We start from the raw sequence: 20,650 nt of genomic DNA, 5'->3' as shown, positions 1-20,650 counted from the left end.
CCCTCGACTCCCTTCTCAGCAAAATGTCCACATTTCTTTTATACCGTCGGCATACGTCATAAGGTAACGCTCACCGAAACAAAACTGTGGACTCAAAGTAAAACGAAACTGGGGACACGTGATGCCCAAAGTAAACGAAACTATGGACTCACAGGAAAACAAGACTGTGGACACGTAACAAAGGTGAGAGGGGAAAGATCAAAGGAGATGTATGGGCCAACTTTAATTTTTACGAAGGGAGCTGGTGGGTGCCTGGACTGGTGGTGGAGGTTAGGAAAGTTCAAGAGGCTCTGAGAATGTGCAAGCAGTGAAAGAATTTGGACATTATGTAGGTAGAACTTTTGAACTGAACAGAACACAACTGGGCAAGACTGGGATCAATGTCAGTGAGGGCGTAAACAATTTAGGTAGGAGTTTGGGAATCTAACCACTCCCTGGCCTTGACCACCGCTCCCTGGCCTTTAGCATTATCATGGAAAACGATAGAATCAGACAGGACAGGAAAATTTTTAATTGGGGAAGGGCAAATTATGAGGCTGTAAGGCTAGAACTTGCGGGTGTGAATTAGGATGATGTTTTTGCAGGGAATTGCACTAAGGACATGTGGTCAATGTTTAGGGATCTCTTGCAGGATGTTAGGGATAAATTTGTCCTGGTGAGGAAGATAAAGAATGGTAGGGTGAAGGAACCATGGGTGACAAGTCAGGTGGAAGAAGGCAGCATACATGAGGTTTAGGAAGCAAGGATCAGATGGGTCTATTGAGGAATATAGGGTAGCAAGAAAGGAGCTTAAGAAGTGGCTGAGGAGAGCAAGAAGGGGGCATGAGAAGGCCTTGGTGAGCAGGGTAAAGGAAACCCCAAGGCATTCTTCAATTATGTGAAGAACAAAAGGATGACAGGAGTGAAGGTAGGACCGATTAGAAGTAAATGTGGGAAGATGTGCCTGGAGACTGTGGAAGTGAGCGAGGTCCTCAATGAATACTTCTCTTTGGTATTCATCAATGAGAGGGAACTTGATGACGGTGAGGACAATATGAATGAGGTTGATGTTCTGGACATGTTGATATCAAGGGAGAGGAGGTGTTGGAGTTGTTAAAATACATTAGGACAGATAAGTCCCCGGGGCCTGACGTAATATTCCCCAGGCTGCTCCATGAGGCGAGGGAAGAGATTGCTGAGCCTCTGGCTAGGATCTTTATGTCCTCGTTGTCCATGGGAATGGTACTGGAGGATTGGAGGGAGGTGAATGTTGTCCCCTGGTTCAAAAAAGGTAGTAGGGATAGTCCGGGTAATTATAGACCAGCGAGCCTTACGCCTGTGGTGGGAAAGCTGTTGGAAAAGATTCTCAGAGATAGGATCTATGGGCATTTAGAGAATCATGGTCTGATCAGGGACAGTCAGCATGGCTTTGTGAAGGGCAGATTGTGTCTAACAAGCCTGATAGAGTTCTTTGAGGAGGAGACCAGTCATATAGATGAGGGTAGAGCAGTGGATGTGATCTGCATGGATTTTAGTAAGGCATTTGACAAGGTTCCTCATGGTAGGCTTATTCAGAAAGTTAGAAGGCATGGGATCCAGGGAAGTTTGGCCAGGTGGATTCAGAATTGGCTTGCCTGTAGAAGGCAGAGGGTCGTGGTGGAGGGAGTACATTCAGATTGGAGGATTGTGACTAGTGGTGTCCCACAAGGATTGGTTCTGGGACCTCTACTTTTCATTATTTTTATTAACGACCTGGATGTGGGGGTAGAAGGGTGGGTTGGCAAGTTTGCAGACGACACAAAAGTTGGTGGTTTTGTGGATAGTAAGAGGATTGTCAAAGATTGCAGAGAGACATTGATAGGATGCAGAGGTGGGCTGAGAAGTGGCAGATGGGTTTCAACCCAGAGAAGTGTGAGGTAGTTCACTTTGGAAGGACAAACTGCAAGGCAGAGTACAAAGTAAATGGCAGGATACTTGGTAGTGTGGAGGAGCAGAGGGATCTCAGGGTACATGTCCACAGATCCCTGAAAGTTGCCTCACAGGTAGATAGGGTAGTTAAGAAAGCTTATGGGGTGTTAGCTTTCATAAGATGAGGGATAGAGTTTAAGAGTCGCGAATTAATGATGCAGCTCTATAAAACTCTGGTTAGGCCACACTTGTACTGTGTCCAGTTCTGGTTGCCTCACTATAGGAAGGATGTGGAAGCATTGGAAAGGGTACAGAGGAGATTTGGATGCTCCCTGGTTTTGAAAGTATGCATTATCAGAGATTAAGGGAGCTAGGGCTTTACTCTTTGGAGATAAGGAGGATGAGAGGAGGCATGATAGAGGTATACAAGGTAATAAGAGGAATAGATAGAGTGGACAGCCAGCACCTCTTCCCCAGGGCACCACTTCTCAATACAAGAGGACATGGCTTTAAGGTAAGGAGTGGGAAGTTCAAGGGGGGTATTAGAGGAAGGTTTTTTACTCAGAGTGGTTGGTGCATGGAATGCACTGCCTGAGTCAGTGGTGGATGCAGATACACTAGTGAAGTTTAAGAGATTACTAGACAGGTACATGGAGGAATTTTAGAGGTGGGGGGTGGTTATATGGGAGGCAGGGTTTAAGGGTCAGCACAAAATTGTGGGCTGAAGGGCCTGTACTGTGCTGTACTGTTCTATGTTCTATGTTTTAGGTTCTATCTTCTATAATCTAGGCAGAAAGAAAGAGGGAAGACATGCTGTCGTCTACCTGCTGAACCTGCTCCCACTTGGATAAGCAGGGCAGCACTGTGAGGACCATTTTTTTTTTGATTTCTCAAGTGTCTTCAACACCATACAACCTTCACTGCTGGGAGAAAAGCTCCTTTCAATGCAGGTTGGCACTTCCATTGTATCCTGGATTATGGACTATCTGACTGACAGACCACAGCTTGTGCGGCTTCAGAGCTGTGGGTCAGACATGGTGAGAAGCAGCACTGGGGCCCAACAGCAGATTGTGTTGGCTGCCTTCCTGTGTACCCCGAACTTTAGATATAACATTGAGCGTGTCATCTGCAGAAATTCTCCGATGACTCAGCAATAGTTGAGTGTATAAAGGGAGGATGGTAGGATGAAATCAGGGCCCTGGTGGAGGACTTTGTCAATTGATGCAAGCTAAGTCATCTGCAGCTCAACATTAGTAAGACAAAGGAGATGGTGATGGACTTTCGGAAGGCTAAGTCTGCATTGCTCCATGTTACTACTGGTGGTGAGGACGTGGATGAGGTGAAAACCTGGGGGTGCATCTGGATTTGGATGGAGCACCAGCACAGAGGCTGTGTACAAGAAGGGCCAGAGTTGTTTCTACTTCCTGAGGAGACTATAGTCCTTTAGAGTATGCAGGCCTCTCCATTACATGTTCTACCAGTCTATTGTCATCAGTACAATCTCCTATGTGGTGGTGTGCTGGGGCAATGGCATCAACACAGGTGATGCCAACAGGCTCACTAAACTGATTTGAAAGGTTGGCTCTGTTTTGGAGTCAAATTGGACACACTGGAGACTGTGGTTGAACAAAGGACCTGCGGAAAATCCTGGCAATTCAGGACAATGTTTCTCACCATCTACATGCCACCTTGGCTGAACAGAGGAGCGCTTTTAGTAATAGACTAAGACAACCGCGCTGCTCCAAAGAGCGCTATATGAGGTCATTCTTCCCCTCAGCCATTGGTTCTGTAATGAGTCAACCTGTAGCCAGGGAATTAATGACCCTCATTAAAAAGGAGATCAGGGCGATAGTGAGAAACGATGTAAGATCCAAGAAGCAGGAAGTTGAGTCCATCTAGGAGGATGTTAGGAATAGTAAAGGGGAAAAAAATCACTGGTGGGAGTTGTATATTGACCACCAAATAAAAACATTACAATAGCACAGGAGATGAACCAAGAAATATCTGATGTATGTATGAGTGGAATTACAGTTGTCTTGGGGGAGTTTAGCTCGCACATTAGGTGAATCAAGTTGGTTGAGGAAGTCTTGAGGAGAACTTCACAGAATGCATCCATGATAGCTTTCCTGAATTGCATGTTAGTGAACTTACAAGGGAATGTGCTATCTTAGGTCTGGTCCTGTGCAATGAGGCAGGTAAAATTAACAATCTTGCAGTTAGAGATCCTCTTGGATTCAATTTCTCAGAGTAACAGGTGGTGCAATATTTCGATCTAAAACCTTTGTATTACCTCTAAACAAGGAAGGCTACAAAAGGATGAGGGAGGAGCTGGCTAGCGAAGACTACTGGAAGAGTGGGAAATCTTTAAAAAGCAACAAAGAACCTCAAAGCAAGCAATAAGGAAGGGGAAGATAGATTATGACTGTAAACTAGCACAAAATATAAATTCAGATAGTAAAAGCTTTTTTATAATTATATAAAGCAGAAAAGGTGGTAAGAAGTGAACATAGGTCCTTTGGAAGATGAGAAGAGGGAATTAATATTATGTAATTTGAAAATGACCAAAGCCTTGAATGGCTATTTTGTGCCCGTCGTCATGGTGAAGGATGTATCTAACATGCCAAAGAGAGATGCTTTGGATGTGATGGAAGGTGAGGACCTTGATCCAATCACTGACACTAAAGAGGCAGCATATTAATGGTTCTAAAGATAGCAGGTTCTGTGGTCCTGATCGGATGCATCCCAGGTTATTGAAAGAAATGACAGAAGTTATAGCAGGCACATTATGATAATTTACCCAAATCCTCTGGACTCTGGGCAAGTCCTTGTGGATTGGAAGTCAGTGAATGTCATATCACTTTAAAAAAGAAACATGTAGGCAAAAACAATGGACTAGTTAGTCTAACGTCTATAGTCGAGAAAATTCTTGAAGCTATCATTAAGGAAGTAAGTGTAAGACATCCTGATGGAAGTACTTCCATAAAGCAGACACAACATGACTCATGAAGGACAGGTTGACAAACCTGCTGGAGTTCTTCGAGGATATAATGAGTAGAGTGGATGGAGACTATAACTAAGGGATGCAACCTCAAGATTCGGGGAATGGATATAGAACGATGAGGAGAAACCGCTTTCCTCAGAGATTTGAGAATCTGTAGAATTCTCTGTCCAGGGAGGCAGTAGAGGCTACCTCATTAAATATACTTTAAGATACAGTTAGATAGATTTTTGCATAGCCGAGTAAGTAAGGGTCATGGGGAAAAGGGAGATGAGTCCACACCTAGATCAGTCATGATCTTATTGAATGGTGGACCAGGCTTGACAGGTCACATGGACTCCTCCTGCTCCTATTCCTTATGTTAGGGATTTGTTTAGTTAGCTTCTAATTTAATTAGTTCTAACTTAGCTTAATTGATTTCTGATTTAATTAGTTTGCTACAACTTTGTGGGCACGAGGGCCTGTACTGTTAGATGTTCTATCAGAGGTGATTGACACAGGAGCACATATTTGCCGAAGTACTTCATTATGTAAATTCCGATTCAGATTAAAATTAGTTTATTGTCATATATACCAGGGTGCAATGAAATTCCTTGCTCGTGTGAAACTTAGAATAAACAATACATAAAGTAAAACTGAAGTAAAAATAAAGTGAAAAGACTGTGTCTCAAAAAGGTGGCATCCATCATTAAGGAGCCTCACCATCCGGGATGTGACCTCCTCTCTTTGTTACCATCAGGGGAGAGATACAGGAGCCTGAAGATGCACATTTAACACTTTAGGAAGAGCTTCTTCAGCTCTGCCATCAGATTTCAGAACAGTTGTGAACCTCGTTATTCCTTTCTTGCGCTATTTATTTGTTTAATTTTTAATGTAACTTTTTATGTCTTGCAACGTACTGCCTCCACCAAACAATAAATTTCATGACCAATGCCAGTGGTAATAAATCCAATTCGGATTCAGAACGGCAAATACAACGTTGAGCACACTGGTGCAAAGTTTGTCGTGCAATCTGGAATAGTGCTACAAGATACTCTAAAGTGACAACAATGGAATAACTAAGACAGGGGGAAGAAAGAGTCCAAAAACATGATAAAGCCACTGGGAAGGGACATGAAGGAAGTGATTGGCTCAGAAGTCTGACAGTACTGGAGATGAAGTCAGGTTGCCAGGGTGGCAAGAATCCTTGACAATACAATCAGCCTTCTTGAAGCAGTGCACTGTGAAATTGAATACAGCTAATATTGTAGAGTTAGGAGGTGACTGACTGGCAGGTCACAGAACACTTGAGGACTAGAAAGTTTTACTTCTCCAGCTGAAAAGTGAGGGCAATGACATTTTACCAGAAACAGAGGAATTCCATCTGAATGACAGAATGTACAAGTGAATTTGGAATGAGGAAGAATATTTGTAGAAGCAACAAGATCTGACAGCAGAACAGATAATAGTACTACTGAGTATGGCCTGGGAGTGTGCATGACAGGAAAGGTACTGTGAAAGAGTAGTTGCAATCGTTGCTACTAGACCAATATCTTTACAGCACAAGCTAGCCTTCAAAAGGAAAATGGACTCTGGAAAACAACCCTTAGCGATTTTTGAGGAGCAACTTTCATATAATGTTGTTAAGGCTGTCGCCACAAGGCAAACAGGATTGCGAAGCTAATGAACATAGCCACATGTTACTTTATTCTGAAGTATTGCAGCTACTGGTGAAGAAAGACATTCAGCAGCAGCATGCAAGGAAGCATGTATTTAGTATGCTGAAATAATTTTAATAAAAAACAGTTGTTAGAATGCTCCAGTTTCTATACTGAGGACAAATAAAAAGGAATACAGAACAGTTCTTCGTATCGGGAAAAATAGTTAACTTTTCTAGTTGAAAATCAAGGCTTTAGCTCTCTTTCCATAGATCCTTCCTGACCTGCTGAGTGGTTCCAGCATTTTCTGTTTACATGTCAGATTTCCAGCGTTGGAAAGTATTTTAATTTGTGTATAAGGAATGCTCAGCCTTCCTTTAAGAAGGCAGAGTAAGTATTTGTTCATAGTTTGTTTTTATTGTTCCTTGTCACGTTGTGTGGTGCATCAGGTGACCCTGTTTGCTGTTTCCTTAGCACCTGTCTGTTTTTTACCAGGCCGGCTCAGCGCTCAACCCAGCACAAACGGAAAGCATGCAAGGAGCCGGCTGGATTTGAACCTGGGACCATTTGCCTCAAAGTCAGACACTGCTGCCACTACACCACCAGCTAACACTTTTTGTTTTCCAGTACATAAAGGCAATGCAGTTCAGAGGTGCATGCCCAGGAGACGCTGAGTGAGTTTAATGATAGGTTACAAAGTGCGGCTGAGCAAGGACGTTAAGAGTCAGAAAAGATTGGATCTAAAACTCACCGAATTGGCTCATTCGAATGGGAAGTTTCTGGAGTCAGATATTTTAAGACCAGTCTGGAAAAGAATGTTTATCAGGTCTCACTGATAAACATGTTATACAGACCATCCTTCCCTCCCTTCCACTCTGCTTTCCACAAGAATTGTTCTCTATGTGACTTCCTTGTCCGCTCGATCCTCCCCACTGATCTTCCTCTTGCCTCTTACCCTTGCAAGTGAGACATGTGCTGCATCTGCCCCTACACCTCCTCCCTCATTTAGGGCCCCAACAGTCGTTACAGATGAGGTAACGCTTCACCTGTTAGTCTGTCAGGGTTGCCTACAGTATTCGGTGCTCCCAGTGCAGCCTCATCTACATTGGCAAGACCGATCGTGGGACAACTTTTTTGAGCAGCTTCATTCTATCCGCCACAAAAGATGGGATTTCCTGGTAGCCACCCAGTTCAATTCAATTTCCCATTCCTATTCCATCATTTTAGTCAATGGCCTCCTTGACTGTCATGATGAGGCCACACTCAGGTTGGAAGAGCAACACCCTTATATTTGCTTTGAGTGGCCTCCAACCTGATAGCATAGCATCGATTTATCTAACTTCTGGTAATTTCTCCCCCCTTCTCTTTTTTCCATTCCCTATTCTGTCTTCCCTCTTTGTCATGGTCTGGTCCATGAAGTCCGCATTCCGGTTCACGGTCCGGTCCATGGACTCAGGACTCCGGGTCTTCCAGCTGTCCCTCGTTTGGTTGAGTTAATCATAGGCACCTGATTCCCATCTTTGAGCTTGCAATATAAGTGGCCTTGGGATTGAGTGTGGGCTGCTGGTTTATCTTGTCAGTCCTCCTTGGAGCAACCTGCTGATGGAAGGCTAGTGAAACCATTTGTGATCTCTAGGCCTGGTTGGAAGACCACTGCTTCATGGAGCCTTGTTGCCACTTGTTGGAGTAGTCTTTGTGGTATGGATTTGGCTGTTTCTTGGGTCAGCTGAGTGGCTGCCAGCCACTCTGAGCTAGGTAGGGATGCGTTTGTTTCTGTTGCCTGTGGAGATTGCTGGCTGTAACTGAGACTTGGAGCGACCCTGAAGCAGAGATGGAACTGTCTGTTGTCCTTTGGTGTTTGTCTCTTCTTGTCCTTGCCTTCATGGGGTAAGTCTGGCTGTTCTGCTGTTACCCAACAGGTGGACCTGTCCCACCTTTGTGTGGAGAGGTTGAGTCCCAGCTTGTCTAAGTATAAGTCCCGGCTCTGTGTCTATGTACTGTCCTGTCTCATGTTGGTGTTGTGTTAATGATGACTCCCGGCTTTTCAAAGGACAAGTCCCGGCTCTATGTTGTTGTTCAGTTCCCAGTCTGTCTCTCAGCTCCAGCCTCCGAGTTATCAGCCTCCACATTTCAAGACAAAGATCCCACAACCAAGCTCCAAGAACACAAGCCTCGGGGATCCCAAGCCAAGCTCCAAGAGCACAAGCCTCGGGGATCCCAAGCCAAGCTCCAAGAGCACAAGCCTCGGGGATCCCAAGCCAAGCTCCAAGAGCACAAGCCTCGGGGATCCCAAGCCAAGCTCCAAGAGCACAAGCCTCGGGGATCCCAAGCCAAGCTCCAAGAGCACAAGCCTCGGGGATCCCAAGCCAAGCTCCAAGAGCACAAGCCTCGGGGATCCCAAGCCAAGCTCCAAGAGCACAAGCCTCGGGGATCCCAAGCCAAGCTCCAAGAGCACAAGCCTCGGGGATCCCAAGCCAAGCTCCAAGAGCACAAGCCTCGGGGATCCCAAGCCAAGCTCCAAGAGCACAAGCCTCGGGGATCCCAAGCCAAGCTCCAAGAGCACAAGCCTCGGGGATCCCAAGCCAAGCTCCAAGAGCACAAGCCTCGGGGATCCCAAGCCAAGCTCCAAGAGCACAAGCCTCGGGGATCCCAAGCCAAGCTCCAAGAGCACAAGCCTCGGGGATCCCAAGCCAAGCTCCAAGAGCACAAGCCTCGGGGATCCCCAGCTTCCAAGCTCCAAGAGCACAAGCCTGAAGTCCCCAGCTTCCAAGCTCCAAGAGCACAAGCCTGAAGTCCCCAGCTTCCAAGCTCCAAGAGCACAAGCCTGAAGTCCCCAGCTTCCAAGCTCCAAGAGCACAAGCCTGAAGTCCCCAGCTTCCAAGCTCCAAGAGCACAAGCCTGAAGTCCCCAGCTTCCAAGCTCCAAGAGCACAAGCCTGAAGTCCCCAGCTTCCAAGCTCCAAGAGCACAAGCCTGAAGTCCCCAGCTTCCAAGCTCCAAGAGCACAAGCCTGAAGTCCCCAGCTTCCAAGCTCCAAGAGCACAAGCCTGAAGTCCCCAGCTTCCAAGCTCCAAGAGCACAAGCCTGAAGTCCCCAGCTTCCAAGCTCCAAGAGCACAAGCCTGAAGTCCCCAGCTTCCAAGCTCCAAGAGCACAAGCCTGAAGTCCCCAGCTTCCAAGCTCCAAGAGCACAAGCCTGAAGTCCCCAGCTTCCAAGCTCCAAGAGCACAAGCCTGAAGTCCCCAGCTTCCAAGCTCCAAGAGCACAAGCCTGAAGTCCCCAGCTTCCAAGCTCCAAGAGCACAAGCCTGAAGTCCCCAGCTTCCAAGCTCCAAGAGCACAAGCCTGAAGTCCCCAGCTTCCAAGCTCCAAGAGCACAAGCCTGAAGTCCCCAGCTTCCAAGCTCCAAGAGCACAAGCCTGAAGTCCCCAGCTTCCAAGCTCCAAGAGCACAAGCCTGAAGTCCCCAGCTTCCAAGCTCCAAGAGCACAAGCCTGAAGTCCCCAGCTTCCAAGCTCCAAGAGCACAAGCCTGAAGTCCCCAGCTTCCAAGCTCCAAGAGCACAAGCCTGAAGTCCCCAGCTTCCAAGCTCCAAGAGCACAAGCCTGAAGTCCCCAGCTTCCAAGCTCCAAGAGCACAAGCCTGAAGTCCCCAGCTTCCAAGCTCCAAGAGCACAAGCCTGAAGTCCCCAGCTTCCAAGCTCCAAGAGCACAAGCCTGAAGTCCCCAGCTTCCAAGCTCCAAGAGCACAAGCCTGAAGTCCCCAGCTTCCAAGCTCCAAGAGCACAAGCCTGAAGTCCCCAGCTTCCAAGCTCCAAGAGCACAAGCCTGAAGTCCCCAGCTTCCAAGCTCCAAGAGCACAAGCCTGAAGTCCCCAGCTTCCAAGCTCCAAGAGCACAAGCCTGAAGTCCCCAGCTTCCAAGCTCCAAGAGCACAAGCCTGAAGTCCCCAGCTTCCAAGCTCCAAGAGCACAAGCCTGAAGTCCCCAGCTTCCAAGCTCCAAGAGCACAAGCCTGAAGTCCCCAGCTTCCAAGCTCCAAGAGCACAAGCCTGAAGTCCCCAGCTTCCAAGCTCCAAGAGCACAAGCCTGAAGTCCCCAGCTTCCAAGCTCCAAGAGCACAAGCCTGAAGTCCCCAGCTTCCAAGCTCCAAGAGCACAAGCCTGAAGTCCCCAGCTTCCAAGCTCCAAGAGCACAAGCCTGAAGTCCCCAGCTTCCAAGCTCCAAGAGCACAAGCCTGAAGTCCCCAGCTTCCAAGCTCCAAGAGCACAAGCCTGAAGTCCCCAGCTTCCAAGCTCCAAGAGCACAAGCCTGAAGTCCCCAGCTTCCAAGCTCCAAGAGCACAAGCCTGAAGTCCCCAGCTTCCAAGCTCCAAGAGCACAAGCCTGAAGTCCCCAGCTTCCAAGCTCCAAGAGCACAAGCCTGAAGTCCCCAGCTTCCAAGCTCCAAGAGCACAAGCCTGAAGTCCCCAGCTTCCAAGCTCCAAGAGCACAAGCCTGAAGTCCCCAGCTTCCAAGCTCCAAGAGCACAAGCCTGAAGTCCCCAGCTTCCAAGCTCCAAGAGCACAAGCCTGAAGTCCCCAGCTTCCAAGCTCAAGACCCAGGACCCCAGCCACATCCTGTCCTGAAGCCATGTCATGTCCTTGCCTGGTTCTGGGGTCCGAGCCCAAGGCAAGACCCAGGCTTTGGCTCCTTGTCTAGTCTCTGGCTCGGAGTCGAAGCCTTGTCTCTTAGTCCATGGTTTCTAGTCCTGGTCCCGCTTTCCCTCGCGCAAGTCTGCATTCTTGTCCCTGCTCCTGGTCTGAATCCTGTCACGTCCCTACTCTAGTCAAGTTCTGTTCCTTGTACTTCAGTGTCTGTGTCTTGCATCTGGGCCCATTCCCAATGCCCCCATTGTGACACTCTTAGACATTCTCTTCTGTTCACCTTCCTATCACCATACTTTGGTTCCCCTCTTACTTCCCTTTCTCCCATTTGTCCACTGTCCTCCCCTATCAGATGACTTTTTCTTCAGCCTGTTACTTCTCCCATCTCTCACCTCCCAGCTTCTTACTTTTTTACCCCTTCCTACCCACCCACCTTCTCCTTCACCTGCTTTCACCTCTCACCTGCCAGCTTGTACTCCTTCCCCTTCCTTCCACCTTCTTGTTCTGGCCTCTTCCTCCTTCCTTTCCAGTCCTGAGGAAGGGTCTCAGTCTGAAACATCAACTGTTTCTTCCTCTCCATAAACGCTGCCTGACCTGCTGAGTTCCTCCAGCATTGTGTATATTGCTCCAGATTTCCAGCATCTACAGAATCTTGTTGCAGATAGAATAGGGTCTTTTAAGATCCTCTTAGATAGGAACACTGAGCTAAAAAAACAGAGGGCTATGCGCTAGGGAAATTCAAGACAGTTTCCAGAGTAGGTTGCATAGTCAGCACAACGTTGTGGGCCAAAGAATCTAATTGAATTGACTTTACTTATGTATGTGAAGGATGTAAGAAATAAAAATCTTTACGTTATGTCTCTGTCTAAATGTGCAATGTGAAATCATAGTAATTTATAATAAATAGGACAGTCAATGTAACATAGAAATACACTCAAATCAGCGTGAGTTCATCAGTCTGATGGCCCAATGGAAGAAGCTGTCCTGGAGCCTGTAGGTCCTGTCTTTTATGCTGCGGGACCCAAATGGTAGCAGCTGGAATAGATTGTGGTTGCAACACTCATCAAAGTTGCTGGTGAACGCAGCAGGCCAGGCAGCATCTCCAGGAAGAGGTACAGTCGACGTTTCGGGCCGAGTCCCTTCGTCAGGACTAACAAAGTTGTGTTCACCGGCAACTTTGTGTGTTGCTTGAATTTCCAGCATCTGCAGAATTCCTTGTGTTTACATAGATTGTGTTTGGGATAGTTTGGGTCCCCAATGATCCTTCAGGGATTTCTATGTTCTAATCCTGTGTTTGGATGATATGTATTTAAACCCAGTTCATACAAGTGTAAATATGAAATTACGAGTTGAGGTGAAAGGTCTCAACCTGAAATTTTAGCTGTCCATTCCCTCTACACTTGCCTGACCCACGAAGATGCCCCGGCAGATTGCTTTTTGCTTTAAGTACAAAATGAGTTTGTTCATATTGGTGAAAAGGGCAGAAGTTTCAGCTGTACCACTTTTGAAGATTAAATCTATCAACTAAACTGCAAGCTTTGATGTTCCAGCTTAGAACCTTCAATAACCAGTCACAACAATTGCACATCACAAAATGTCTTATTTCTTTCATGAAATCGCTGTAGGGGATTGTCATGTTGATCCTGGTCCATGAGATGTGTTGAAATTCAACGTGAAGTAAAACCTAGGAAAGGATCAAGTCACTTTTCTTTTGCAATTCAAATTTTTATTATTATTTACTCTTATTTTACAAAGCAGCACAGCATGTCATGGAGCAGATAGAGTACAGCATATTTACACAGCCATCCCATGACAGGAAAACAAGTAAAACTTAGAAACAGAAAGAAGTTCTAATTTAAGTTTAAATTAACATACAACCAAAATTGATCCCATGCCTCTTGTACTTTTCCCTCACTGTTAATTCTTCCCAACATGTGTTCATATGATGAAATCTTAATCATTTCCTCAGTCCATTCCTTCACAGTGGGACATTTGGGTTTTTCCAGTTTTGCAATATACTTGCAGCTGTGATGAGACTCACCTTTAAAATAGTGAACTTGTCATTGTTTACATTAGGTATCATTGTCCTATCACCCAGGAGACAAAGCCGTGGGCACAAGGGTGGTGTGGAACCGGACCAACTCCCCAACAAATCAAGAACTTTACACTAAAATGGACAAACCATGGAACACTCCCAAATCATGTGAAAATATGTGCCCATCTCATTTTTACATTTCCAGCATAAGTTATTATCAACAATCCCCATTTTGTAGAGTCTAGTTAGTATCCAATAATTTCTGTGTACTATGTTATATTGAATAAATTTCCCTCTCGCTTCCCTAATATGTCTACCCACACTTGATAAGATATTTTCCACTCATTATCTTCAATATCACTTCCAAGATCCTTCTGCCGTGCTGCTTTGAGATTGTTACACGATTCACCTGCAGAGTGTTTGAGCATTTTGTAAAACACTGATGCTTTATGAACTCCCTGTGCTAATGTATTCAGTTAAAGGGTTGCTTTGTGGGGCATCATTCTTGAATATGCTACTAATGCTTATTTGCAAATACTTCCAAAAATTCCCTTTATCTACAAAGTTATATTTCCTCTGCAAATCCACTTATGACATGAAAATCCCATTCTCATAGATATCACCTACTGTATTCACACCTTTCATCTTCCATCTTTCCACTACACCATTCTTTTCCCAATGCGTAGCTGAGGGTTATTCCAGAGCGAAGAGTATAACTGGTTTAAATGTGACATTCTACAAGCTTTATGAATTGTACTCCACACACTCCTTGAGTGAAATAGTATAGGATTTAGATTAGTCTTGTTTTCCACATGTTGTGAGAGGATGTTAAGGGGAGAATGTGGTACAGCCAGGCTCCATTCTATAATTGCCCAATCTAAATCAACATCAGCCCTGTCCCAGTGTTTAGCTAACTTGGTCATTTCAAAGGATAATTTCTATGCCCTGACGTCTGGTAGACTGAGCCCACCCATGTCCCTGGACATACACATTTTACTCATTTTAATTCTGGGCGGTTTCTCAGGTCACTGTTTTCACTCTACTCACAGTCAGTAATCTGTGACAAGATCCTCACATTCAAAGATTATTTTTTAAAGCTCCTGCTTCAAAGCCCGATAGATTTCTTTGTTGAAATGGCTTTGTGAAGCAAATCATTGAGCTTTAGTTGCTGCCTTGTAATGCATGCTCTGGTTTCCTGAGAGTGATTTTTTTTTGTACTGTCAATTACTGAAATAACTTCTGCCATCTCTGAATTCCCATTTTAGTTTACAACCCAACTCTAAAGGTGTTGCTTTATCTACCTGGTAGGCTTTTTTTTATATATGGCACTAGTGAAATATAAAGGGAATGCAATATTAATATCAGTTCTGTTGTGGGCCATTACAAAACAGCTTGGGTTAGTTTACTGCCATCAGAGACACTGCAAATGCAGATTAGTGACAACAAGCAGATTATGCATCGTACTCTTGAATTATTTGCGCAGTTCTACACGAACTACATTTGTTAAATTGTCACCAATCTAACCTCTTCACTTCAGTTACAATTGTCACAAGAGATCCCCTCCAATTTGCAAAAGAATTACTATTTCCTCGGGGGAAAGGAAACAATAGACATAGATAATTACCATGAACTAGCTATTAATCACACAGTGACCACAGCTAAATGATACTAAAACCAAATAGGTTTACATGTAGTAATTATCAAGAATTGTTTCATATCTTGCATGGATAATTTTTGCATTATAAATGGATGGTTATTCTTGATGATGTATTTGGTTCTTGAGGAGTGAAAGGGCATCAGTTACTATGGTGTTAGTTGACTGTCAGATTGCTTCATTCCTAGATCCAGAGTTTGATAACAGTACTTGTTTTGGTAATATTTAAATATTGCATATAATCAGTCTGTAGGAACAACACCTTGTATTCCGTCTGGGTAGCCTCCAACCTGGTGGCATGAACATTGACTTCTCTAACTTCCGCTGATGCCCCACCTCCCCCTCGTATCCCATCTGTTATTTATTTTTATACACACATTCTTTCTATCACTCTCCTTTTTCTCCCTCTGTCCCTCTGACTATACCCCTTGCCCATCCTCTGGGTTCCCCCCCCACTTGTCTTTCTCCCTGGGCCTCCTGTCCCATGATCCTCTCATATCCCCTTTGCCAATCACCTGTCCAGCTCTTGGCTCCATCCCTCCCCCTCCTGTCTTCTCCTATCATTTTGGATCTCCCCCTCCCCCTCCCACTTTCAAATCTCTTACTTCAATTAGTCCTGACGAAGGGTCTCGGCCTGAAACGTCGACTGTACCTCTTCCTAGAGATGCTGCCTGGCCTGCTGCGTTCACCAGCAACTTTGATGTGTGTTGCTTGAAATTCCAGCATCTGCAGAATTCCTCGTGTATCAGTCTGTAAAGATTGGTTTATCTATTATTCTGAAAAAGGCAAAGAACTTGCATTTGAGAAATGGTTTTCTCAATTTCAAATCTTAAGTGCTCTAAACCAACCAGAAGTTTAGTCTCTGCAATAACAGTTATAATTATTACTATTGGTGGCATTACCGGTGACTGTTTAACAATGCCTGTCACTCTTTTTCATCTGACATTACCCTGCCAGATTTTGCTTCTGCAGTCCATATTTAATAAAAGCCTCCAGCTTCTTTATTAAACTAGCAGCCAAGTTCAGTTTATTTCCATGTACACAAGTACGGTGAGGTACAGATACAATAAAAAAATTTGCTTGCAAAAGCATCACAGGAACGTATGTGCAGAAAACATACAGAATACAAATAATACATAAATTATGCCATGCCATGAAAAAGAGGAAAAATTAGAGCAAAAAAAAAGATGGAACTGAGGACCTGCTTACGGTGGTTCAAGTGGTCATCCATAGTGTTCTACTGCTGAGATAGGATTAGGGCTGTGCAGGTTGGTTCAAGAACCTGATGGCTGTAGGAAAGTCGCCATCCCTGAGCCTGGTAGTGTTGAATTTCAGGCTTCTGTAGGTCCCACCTGACGGGGGCAGTGTGAAGAGGGCATGACCTGGATGGCTGAATGGGGAGAATCCTTGATAACAGATGCGGTGCTGTCTTCCTGAGACGTTACAGATCCACACTCCCTTATCCAAAATCCTTGGGGCCAGTTGCATTTTGGAATTCAGAATTTTTCGGATTTCAGATACCCCTCCAATACCAAAAAACACGTATCCTGAAGTCCCTTATTTAACCCGTCTCAGTGCAGTGGACTTTAAGACCCAGCGGTGCACCGAACCTACGCACGTCCTCCCGTATACTTTAAATCATCTCTAGATTACTTATAATACCTAATAAAATGTAAATGCTATGTAAGTAATTGTTAATCTGTATTGTTTAGGGAATAATGACAAGAAGAAATTTTATTTCCAACAAAAACATTCAATAAAACATAAAATTATACAGCTTCAAATGAACCAAATCAAACACATGGTAAATGACTTACTGGAATAAATGCAGAATGTCACTGTCACTATAAAACTTCAGATACTTGTCTTTCTGTTTATTTAAATCATATACAGTTCCAACACTATTTTCTTCAGTAAGACGCCGCACAGATACACCACGATCAAGCTTCTGCAATAACTTCACTTTCTGCATTATTGATAGAGAAGATTCCCTTTCTTTTTCTCATTGTTACCCATAGGGGTATCTGCAGCTCTTTTTGACATTTTCACAGTAAAATTAAACACAAAGTCAACAGTGAACCCAAAATATCAGCGAAAAGCAAATGCACGTGTAACCAGTACGAGCTGTGACGAGAATATACATAAATTAAGATGTTTGCTGGCCTGGGTTAGCATCAGTGGCATCAGCAGTTGGTCTGCCACCTGTCCTCAGGGGAGGGAGAGATAAGGCACACAATGAAGCAGCATTTGGAGGTGTTAATGAAGGAGCCATCAGTCTGGGTATTGTCAAGAGCGGCTCCCCCTTTGAACCCTGAACTGTTTGAAGTGATGGACAGGCGATACCCCAGCAGGGGAATAAAAAGAGACAGGTTCGTTAAGGCAGGACACACACGACACTCGAGGTAACGAGACCCTGGAAGCGGTGCGCCTCTCACGAGTCAGTGGGAAGCTCTTGGGATGGCTGATCGGGGGATCAGCCTTAAACGCACAGGGTGGAAAGGTATGATCAGCGGGAACCCGGTGTGTGTCCGCCCTTGCTTGGGTGCCGGGTTCACTACAGAGGATCAACCGCATCTGGAGGAGGGGTCACAGTCGGTGACCTCAGGTGACATCACAAAGGACCCGCCCAAAAGCTGCTTGTGAGCAATATCGCCGGTCTGTGAGTGGAAGCCGTTCTGAATGATCAGTCGTTCTCGTTCTCTCTCTCCCTCCCCCCCACGTTGTCCATCGCCATGGTAACGATTACTGCGAACTGAACTAAATTGGACTGAACTTTGTGTCACTTTGAAATTGGTCATTTACCCCTAGACAACGATAGAGCTTGATTGATGCTGTTATCTTAATTCTGTGTACATGTGTGTTTATCATTGCTGAACTGTTGCATTTATTATCCTTTCGATTACTGTGTTGCTTGTTTCTTTAATAAAACTTTCTCAGTTCTAGTAATCCAGACTCCAACTGAGTGATCCATTTCTGCTGGTTTGGCAACCCAGTTACAGGGTACGTAACAGAGCGCTGAGCCACAACTGACGTCTGGCGGCCTCTGCTAGTGCTACCACGTCATACCTGAGTGACGTCAGCTGTTGGCGAAAAAAACTTCAGTTTTTGGAGCTTTTTGGATTTCAGAATTTTGGATAAAGGAATGTGCACCTGTATCAGAATTGGGTCATTTTCATAAAATAATAATGTGTTTGTTTAATAGGATAAACCACCACAGAAACAAATGTAGTCCCAATAACTGTATCAATAATGAAATACCAGGTGTAATATTAGTTTACATGGATACTGACTGAACCTACAAACCTTTGACTGGATTTGCAATAAAAGAACAGGAACTGTTGATTGATGTGATGTGATTCCCTTTAATCCCACGCTTCTTTTCAGATTTAAAATCAATTTATTTAAAAGCTGAAGTGCCGTGAGCAGTGCAGCCTGTAAGTGTAGAAACTCAATTTAAAAAATATTTGGAATCGAAGTACACTCTGCACCAAAAATATTGTCACATTTTTTTTCCTCTCAACAGATGGTGCCTGACTCGCTGAGCTTTTCGGCATTTCTTCATTAACAGCATTGATGCATGCTTCTCCTGTTATTTCAAGTTCTTGCATTGACAAAATGGCTCTGAAGAAATTGGAAGCCCAGCCTCACAAAAGGGGAACTTCAAACCAGAAGAGATTAGAAGGAAATAAAATGCAGTTTCTAGGAGAGATGAGAATCTTTGCAAGGAAATGATGGAAGGCTTCGGGGGATTGTAAGTTTCGGACACGGTATGAATGCAGAAATAGATTGATGGGGAGACATGGGCATGAAGGGAAGTCTGATGAGCTGTTACACTTTCTAGCTGGATGTAGGCAAGTACTAATCCTCAGCCGTGTTTACTTGGAACCAATGCAACTGTGCTGATGCTGTATAAGGTTCTGAGATAGGAGACACAGTAGCTAGCATGATGCTATTACAGCTCAGGCTGTTGGAACTCGGAGTTCAATTCCAACGTTTCTACATCCTCCCTATGAATGCATAGGTTTCCTCCAGGTGCTCCGGTTTCCTCCCTTAGTCCAAAGACATACTAGTTAGTAGGTTAACAGGTCATCGTAAATTGTCCCATGGTTAGGCTAGGATTAAACTGATGGGTTGCTGCCTCATGGCTCAAAGGGTCAGAAGAGCCTATTTGGTGCCGCATCTCTAAATAAATACAACAATAATAATAAATAAAAAGGCGACCGGGTCTCTGGCACTGAGTCTGGTGCTGTGGCTCAGAAGGGAGGAGGACTGCGGACTGCATAGTTAGGGGAGTGGGCATAAGATTCTGTTGTTGTGATCGAGGCACCCGGTTGGTACATTGCCTCACAGATGCCAGGGTCAGGGAGGTCTTGGATCAGGTCCATGGCATTCTGAAAGGGAGAGGGTGAGCAGTCAAAAGTCTTGGTACATATTGGCACCAATGACGTGGGTAGGAAAGGTGAGGAGGTCCTGAAGAGTGAATTTAGGGAGCTAGGTGGTAATCTTTGGATTGCTGCTTGTGCCATGTTCCTGTAAAGGTGAGAATAAGATAATTTGGCAGATGAATGTGCGGCTGAGGAATTGGTGCAGGGGGCAAACTTCCAGATTTCTGGATCATTGGGATCTCTTCTTGGGAAGGCATGACCTGTATAAAAGGAATGGGTTACACCTGAACCCAAGGGGTACCAATATATTTGTGGGCAGGTTTGCTAGAACTGTTGGGGAGGGTTTAAATTAATTTGACAGGGGAATGGGAATCTGAGTGATAGGGCTGAGGATGGGGCTTTTGGTATACATGTAGATGTAGATATCACATTGTGGGCATCACTGAGTCAAGGCTGAAAGAAGATTTTCGTTGGGACTTAGCATACAAGGATACATATTGCATCAAAAGGACAGGCAAGTAGACAGGGGGAGTGGCGTACTACTGTTGGTAAAAAAAAGAAATCATATCATTAGAAAGAGGTGACAGAGGATCAGAAAATGTAGAATCAATGTGGGTAGTGTTAAGGAACTGCAAGGGTAAAAAGTCCCTGATGGGAGTTATATACAGACCGCTGAACAGTAGACAGGATGAGGGCTACAAATTACAACGGGAGATGGAAAACGCATATCAACAGGGCAATGTTATGATAGTCATGGAGTATTTCAATATGCAGGTAGATTGGGAAAATCAAGTTAGTGCTGGATCTCAAAGGGGGAGTTTGTAGAATGTCTATGAGTTGGTTTTTTAGAGCAGCTCATGATTGAGTCCACTAGGGGATGGGCTATTCTAGATTGAGTGCTGTGTAATGAACTGGATTTAATAAGGGTGCTTAAGGTAAAGGAACCCTGAGGAGGCAGTGATTATAATATGATAGAATTCACCATGCAATTTGAGAGGGAGAAGCTGAAATCAAATATATCAGGATTACAATAGAGTAAAGGGAATTACAGAGGCATGAGAGAGGAGCTACCCAAAGTTGATTGGAAAAGGACATTGGCAGGGCTGACAGCAGAGCAGCAATTGCTGGAATCTCTGGGAGAAATTTGGAAAGTGTAGGGTAGATATCGTACATCCCAAAGGAGAAGTATTATTCTAAAAGGTGTACGGCACAATCATGGCTGACAAGGGAAGTCAAAACCTATATAAAAGCAGAAGAGAGGGCATATAATAAAGCAAAAATTAGTGGGAAGTCAGAGGATTGGAAAGCTTTTAAAAACCAACAGGAAGCTACTAAAACATAAGGCAAGAAAAGATGAAATATGAAGGTAAGTTAGCCGATAATATCAAGGAGAATACCAAAAGTATTTTCCAGATA

This window comes from Mobula birostris, chromosome 25 (genome assembly GCF_030028105.1).
Source record: "Mobula birostris isolate sMobBir1 chromosome 25, sMobBir1.hap1, whole genome shotgun sequence".
Classification (NCBI taxonomy): Eukaryota; Metazoa; Chordata; class Chondrichthyes; order Myliobatiformes; family Myliobatidae; genus Mobula; species Mobula birostris.
This window is presented reverse-complemented; position numbering follows the sequence as displayed.